A 7829-nucleotide genomic window follows, 5' to 3' on the forward strand; every position below is an offset into this window, starting at 1 on the left:
GACATCAGGAGGCGCTACTTCACGGTCAGGGCGGCTAGGGTCTGGAACCAGCTTCCAAGTGAGGTGGTGCAGGCTCCCACCCTGGGGGGTTTTAAGAGGAGGTTAGATGACCATCTTGCTGGGGTTGTTTGACCCCAGTACTCTTTCCTGCCATGGCAGGGGGTCAGACTAGATGATCTGCCCAGGTCCCTTCCGACCCTAGAAACTATGAAACTATGAATCCATTTTTGCTATCCTCCAGTCCACAGAGAAAATAGCTGACATCAGTATTTTTGAGAGCAATGCCTCAGCCTCCTAATTTTTAAATCCCTGCAGCACTCTTCCATGTAGGCCAGTGGTGCTCCGCTTACTGACCCCATGGATCAGTAGAGTGGTGTAAAGCTGGTCTGTGGACTGGATCCTAGGTGTGGGATTGGCACTCCTGTACTGGCCTGATACCATGCACCAGATTCAGCCACAGAGAGACCCCACACACCAGCCCCACCATGGACTGTCAAGATCTAGTGTGCAGGGCCATGTCATTTGGGCTGCAGGGCTCCTCATGGGTCTGGAAATTTGGCAGCAGGGGAGCAACAATTAATGCTGCCACTCCAACACCAAATTTCCAGACCTGTGAAGAACCCCATAGTCCAGATGACATGCTCCACAGGCTATATGTGTCCTACAGGCCAGAGGTTGAATGCCACTGATGTAGGCAATCTAGGGCTTTTAGTCTATCAGCTTTTTCTAGCACCTCCTTTTTTAACACTTACAAAGCAGGCCTCTTCTGTGGCTGGAGGGCCTGAGTTATGAGCTGCTAATGGAAAGGCTGGCAGTTTAAGTCTGGGTGTGGGCAAGTAAATGTAAGTCTCAATTTATGGCCATCACTGGGTTAAATTTTTCAGTGTCAAACTGGTGATGGAGCACTTAGCGCAGCTGAATGTCTTAAAATCTGCAGGACCAAATGAACTACACCTGAGAGTGATGAGGGAATTGGCTGGAGTCATTGTGGGACTGTTGGTGAAGATATTTGAAGATTCATGGTGCTCAGGAGGACTGGAAAAGGTTCAATGTGTTTCCAGTCTTTAAGAATGGAAGGAAGGAGGATCCGGGAAACTGTAAGTCAGTGAGTTTGACCTTGATACTGGGTAAAATTTTGGAAAAAATTATTAAGAAGTCCATTTGTGAGAGACTGTCTGTAAGGGGTAGCAACCAATCAGAACAGTGAGCTGACGTGGGGGGAGGGAGGTGCTACGATGCGCTGCACAGGGCCAGAAATGTCCACTGCATGTTTGTCCCTCCCCCAGGTAAGTGGCGGAGTATGGGAATGCACTGGGGAGATACCGCTGCTCACCCAGGGGCGTGCTCCATCTCTGCCTGCCAGCCCACCTCTGCATACCCCTATGACCTTTCTAAATACCCTTGGGAGTGTGTGTACCCCCAGTTGACAACCCTTGCATAAGCCAATGTGTTATAAGCAGGGCTAAGGAAGTGATACTTCCTCTGTACTCAGCATTGGTGAGACCCCAGCTGGAGTACTGTGTCCAGTTCTGGGCATCGCACTTCAAAACAGACGCAAAGAACCTTGAAAGGGTTCAGAGAAGGGCCACAAGGATGATTAAGGGCCTGTATGACAAACCTTATGAGGAAAGACTAAGGGATCTGGGATTATTCAGCCTAAGGAAGAGGAGACTGAGGGGGGACTTGGTGCCATCTATAAGTATGTAAGAAGTGAATATCAGGAGCTGGGAGAAAAACTGTTCACTACGGTGCCCCAGGGGAGGACAAGGAGCAATGGCCATAAACTGTTAAGGGTTGGTTTCAGGTTAGATATAAGGAAGCACTTTACAGTAAGGGTGACCAGAATCTGGAATAGACTTCCCAAGGAGGTGGTGCAGTCTGCAACCTTGGAAGTCTTCAAGAGAAGACTGGAAAGACGCCTTGCTGGGATCATTTAATCTCAGCAGTATTCCTGCCCAGAGCAGGGGGGTTAGACTTGGTGATCTCTCAAGGTCCCTTCCAGCCCCTCATTTCTATGATTATATGATTCTATGATTACCCTACTAACGTTGCATTATTCTTATTATCTGGAATAAGTATAGTCTCATCTTCCTCTCCGATAAAGAATCATGCAAAAAAAGCATTTCGTTTTCCTGCAATATCCTTCTCCTTCTCCATATTTGCCTTAATTCCCTGGTAATCCAACAAACTGTTCACATCTTTCACAGGCATGCGGGTTCTGGTAGATGTAATACTTTCTCATTTGTTTTGATGTGTTTTGCTATTTTCTCTTCAAACTCTGTGATGAAACTATTTTTAAATGGCACCCATAATCATGATATTTTAAAATGAAGGTAGACAAGTTTTTACAAACTCTAGTTTTATCAGTTGTAAAGCATAAGGTAAGATGTTGTTCCATTACCTTTTCAGAGAAGAATCTCAAAGGGTCCAGAAGTCACATCATGCATTTAGTAAGACTCCCTTGACTGCTCTGGAAGATTTATTATGATTTCAAACTTAATCAAGGAACCAAAAAAGCCCTCACTTTTCAAGCAACATTTGCAGCATCATCACCTGAGAGATTCTACTTCATTAAATCTTTTTGGTGTGCCACTTAAGGCAAACCCAAATTTTCACAAATATTCTGCATAAAGTGGATCACAAACCTGAGGGATGTATTCCTTTGCTTCTCTTTCCTTGGTGAAAAGAGATATGTTTTTAGAAATAAACCCTTTCTATAACAATTTAATATGTGGCAGATGTGCCCAAAAGCTATGATATTACCCCAAGGCAGGTCTTCTCCCCTCTTCCTTTTCAGGAAAGATATGTAACATGAAGGGATTTGTCAGGTGTTTCATCACTGATGTTCTTTGTCTTCTGAAGTGCTCATGGACTGATGTGCATAGGTAAAAACAGCTGTTAACTCACCCTTATGGCAAGTAAATCTAAACAAATTTGGGAAAAGGAAATAATCTTATAGTCATTCATCTTGTAGAGATACTGATGCACCATGACACAAAATCAGAAGTATTCCAGCATCCCATTTTGCTTCATGTATATCATCTTTTCTACCAGGACTCATTGCATTTTGGAGTGAATCCACCCCTGGGTCCACGATCAAGTACAGAACTGAGAATGATGATGCAAGCTTCTTGCTCTAATACACCTTTGACCTGACCTGAAAAGGCTACCTTCAAAAGGCAATTTAAGACCTCTCTGCTGAGAAGATTTACACAGGAGCTCTTTCATTATGTAGTGGTATATTTTGCTATATGAACACTCAGCCACTGGAAACTACTTTGAGACCTCACACTGATTTCATGTAAGGGTCTTGTTACATCTTACACTGTAAGCTGCTCAAATGTTGATCAGTGTTAGTGCTAGCTCAAGCTTGGAGTAGATATACATTCAGGCCAGCAGGGGCCTAGAGGATTGGCAAATAAGAATTCCCCTGTCCCATTCTGGGCTTCCTCTCTGACCCTCCCCTGGGGCTCTCCCTGTTCCTCTTCTCCCCTGAGGCTCCCCTCCATCCCCCTCTCACTTACTTGTGGCTGCCCACACTGTCTGTCCCAGTGTAGCAGGCAGGGAAGGGTTAACCTGCCTGTTAGGTCCCCACTGCCACCACTGCTGGGCTAAGCCTGACCCAGAAAGCAGCAGTGGTGGTGGTGGCAGCTGGTCAGGCAGGTTAACTCTTCCCTGCCTGCTCCCCTGGGACAGACAGTGTGGACAGCCCCAACTAAGGGGGGAGGGGCAGTGAGCAGGGATCTGGAGTGCTGGGGTGGGGAGGCAATAGACCAGATCCAGACCAGCAGAAACGTGGGGGGAGGTGTTACATTAATGAGTAACCTAGAGTGGCTACACATTAATGAAACATGAGCTGGGTAACACGGATCAGAGAGAAACCTGCCCTAGAGTGGCATAACATTAAGTTGCCTAACGTGTACTTAAAACTAGTTTCAGGTTTAATGTGTGGACTATCCAGAGGTGAAGAGCTCCAGGAGCTGCCTAAAATTAATGTGTAAGAAGGCCCTAAGCCACAAAACAGTCCACAGTTGGAAACGTCAATCATTCCTGACCGAGACTAGATTTAAAGCTGAAAGTGGAAGGCTCTTCAGTAGGGGTGTGCAAAATGGGCTGTTTTCGATTCGGATTCAGATTTGACCTGAATTGGGGACCATGATTTGACTCATTGATTCAGATCACTGTCCCCGATTTGATTCGGCTGAATCTGAATCTGAAGATTCAATGCTGATACAGAGAATCAGCGATTTAGCCACAGACACAGCTTTAAATGTTTTTTCTAGATACCTTGAGATACCAGGCATGGCTTGTGAACGTTGCAGTGCTGAGGTGGATGGAGTGTCCCACAGGAGCGTGGGTGGGCCCCATGTGTCCTTGGTGGCGAACCCGGAAATATACCAGAAGTACTTCCGGTCCACTTCTGGGTCCGCTGCTGAGTGCACAGGGGGCCCCCCCGTGCCCACCCCAGCTCAGTGATTGACCATGGGGAGACCCAGGGTGCCCCCCCAGACTCAGAAGGCACCAGTTCCTGAGCCAGGGGTCACAGGGGCGGCCCCCAGCATGCTTCTGGTCCACTTACGAGTCTGCTGCTGAGCTCACTGGGAAGTCCCCTGTGCTCCTGTGGGACACTCCATCTGCCCCAGCATCGCAGCATTCATGAGCTGGCTGGTAACTTGAGGTATGTAGAAAAAACATTTGAAGCTGTGTCTATATCTGAATCGCCGAATCTTTCCGAATCTCTCCAAATCAATTCGGAGGGTTCCAATTCCATTCAGAGAGATTAAAGGGTCTCCTGATTTGATTTGATTTGGATTCGGAGATTTGGCCAGCAAATCAGGCTGAATCTCTGCCGTTGGTGGCCGAAACTCTGCCGAATCGAATCAGGGACCAAAGCTTCACACAGCCCTACTCTTCAGCCCTTAGCATCAGGGCCCACATATTGGTCACATACTTTCTTCATAGCATCAGGGCCTCAGAAGCTGGGCAGGGGAGATGAGATCTATGAAACAGAAAGGGAAGTAGTGTAGTGCTTTCCTTCAAAGTCCAACATCCAAAGAATTTTCCCATTCACCATTCTAGATACATATAATATCCAGTCTTTCAGCACCACCTGGACATAGTTGAGTACAGTGGGTACCCATACTGTTAGTCCCCTTGCTGTAAAGTCCCCTTGGTTTCAAGATTCACAAATCCCCTTCATCTGAAATAGCCTGAATCTGCCAACCTTCCAGATGGTAAGAACTGTCTCTTAGAACAGAGATCTGGGGAAGAATGATGGGGCTGTAGCAATTTTGTGGTTCTTCTAGTTAGAAATATAAGGCCTGTGGTATTCAGGACTGGATGCTGTTGGTGATCAGTATGTGCTGATTGAGGAAAAGATTGAGTGAAGTTACAGGCTAGTTAACCTAGTGAGGAGGGTTTTAAACTAGGATGGAGATCAAAGCCCTGAGGTAAGTGGGGAAGTGGAAGACCTGGAGGAAGAGCAAGCAGGAGGGGGCAATAGAGGAGGTGCTCTCATACTTCCTGAGAAATCAGGGAAATCAACTAGTTATCTCAGGTTCCTATACACAAATGCACAGAGCCTGGGAAACAAGCAGGAAGACTTGGAAGTCCTTACACAATCACAGAACTGTGACGTGATTGGAATAACAGAGACGTGGTGGGATAGCTCGCATGACTGGAGCACTGTCATGGATGGGTACAAACTGTTCAAGAGGGACAGGCAGGGGAGAAGAGGAGGAGGAGTTGCGATGTATGTAAAAGAGCCATATGATTGCTCCAAGCTCCAGTATGAAGCTGGGAGTCTCTGTGTTAGGGTCAGAGGCGAAAGCAACAAGGATGATGTCGTGGTGGGGGTCTGCTATAGGCCACCAGACCAGGAGGAAGTGGTAGATAAGGCTTTCTTCAAACAGCTAGCAGAAGTTTTCCAATCTCAGGCTCTGGTTCTCATGGGGGACTTCATTCACCCTGACATCTGCTGGGAGGGCAGAATACAGCAGTGCACAGGCAATCCAGGAAGTTTTTGGGAGAGTGCTGGGAACAATTTCCTGGTGCAGCTGCTAGAGCAGCCAACCAGGGGCCATGATCTTCTTGACCTGCTGCTAACAAACAGGGAAGAATTGGTGGGGAATGTAGTTAGTAGATGGCAACTTGGTCAGCAGTGACCACAAGATGATAGAGTTCAGGATCCTGAGGAAAGGAAGGATGGAGAACAGAAAAGTACAGACCCTGCACTACACAACAGAAAGCTCAGAAAAGCAGACTTTGACCACTCAGGGAAATCATGGCCAGAATCCCCTGGGAAGCCAGTCTGAGGGGGAGAGTCTAGGAGAGCTGACTCTACTTCAACGAAGCCTTACTAAGAGTACAGGAACAAACCATCCTGATGTGCAGGAAGACTAAGAAGTATGGCAGAAGACCAGCTTGGCTTAGCAGGGAACTCTTCAGTAAACTAAATCACAAAAAGGAAGCTTATAAGAAGTGGAAACTTGGACAAATAAGTAGGGAAGAATATAGAAGCATTGCTCAGGCATGCAGGGACGAAGTCAGGAAGGCCAAGGTGTAATTGGAATTGCAACTAGCAAGGGATGTGAAGGGTAACAAGAAGGGGTTCTACAAGTATGTCAGCAGCAAGAGGATGATCAGGGAAAGTGTGAGTCCCTCACTGAATCGGAGAGGCAACCTAGTGACAGAGGATGCAGAAAAAAGCAGAAGTACTCAGTGCCTTTTTTGCCTCAGTCTTCACAGGCAAGGTCAGCTCCCAGACTACTGCACTGGGAATCACAGTCTGGGGAGGAGGTGAGCAGCTCTCAGTGGTGAAAGAACAGGTTAGGTACTACTTAGAAAAGCTGGATGTGTACAAGTCCATGGAGCCGGATGGGATGCACCCGAGGGTGCTGAGGCAGTTGGCTGATGTGATTACAGAGCCATTGGCCATCATCTCTGAAAACTCATGGTGGTCAGGAGAGGTCCCAGATGATTGGAAAAGGGCAAACATAATGCCCATATTTAAGAAAGGGAAAAAGGAGGACCCAGGGAACTACAGACCAGTCAGCCTTACCTCAGCCCCTGGAAAAATCATGGAGCAGATCCTCAGGGAATCCATTTCTAAGCACTTGGAGAAGAAGGTGATTAGGAACAGTCAGCATGGGTTTATCAGGGGCAAGTCATGCCTGACCAACCTGACTGCCTTCTATGATGGCTCTGTGGATGTGGGGAGACCAGTGGATGTGGTATACCTTGATTTTAGCAATCAGGACTTGTAGTAGAGATGATATCTTTTGTTAGGCCAACAAGATTTTTGCAAAAAAAAGTATTTAATTGATTTTAGCACGGCTTTTGATTCCATCTCCCACAGCATTCTCGCAGGGAAGCTAAGGAAGTATGGGCTGTATGAATGGACTTTAAGGTGGATAGAAAACTGGAGGGAGCATCAGGCTCAGATAGTAGTAATCAATGGCTCAGTGTTTAGTTGGCAGCCAGTATCAAGTGGAGTGCCCCAGGGGTTGGTTCTAGAGCTGGTTTTGTTCAATGTCTTCATCAGTGACCTAAAGGATGGCATACAGCAGTGGTTCCCAACCTTTTTATACTGCAGAATAGCAAACTATCCAATTTACATATTTAATTTTGATTTGCATATTTGAGTTTCATAGTTTCATAGTTTCTAGGGCCGGAAGGGACCTGGGCAGATCATCTAGTCCGACCCCCTGCCATGGCAGGAAAGAGTATTGGGGGTCAAACGACCCCAGCAAGATGGTCATCTAACCTCCTCTTAAAACCCCCCAGGGTGGGAGCCTGCACCACCTCACTTGGAAGCTGGTTCCAGACCC

The sequence above is a fragment of the Alligator sinensis genome, unplaced genomic scaffold, assembly GCF_000455745.1.
Source record: "Alligator sinensis unplaced genomic scaffold, ASM45574v1 scaffold230_1, whole genome shotgun sequence".
Taxonomy (NCBI): Eukaryota; Metazoa; Chordata; order Crocodylia; family Alligatoridae; genus Alligator; species Alligator sinensis.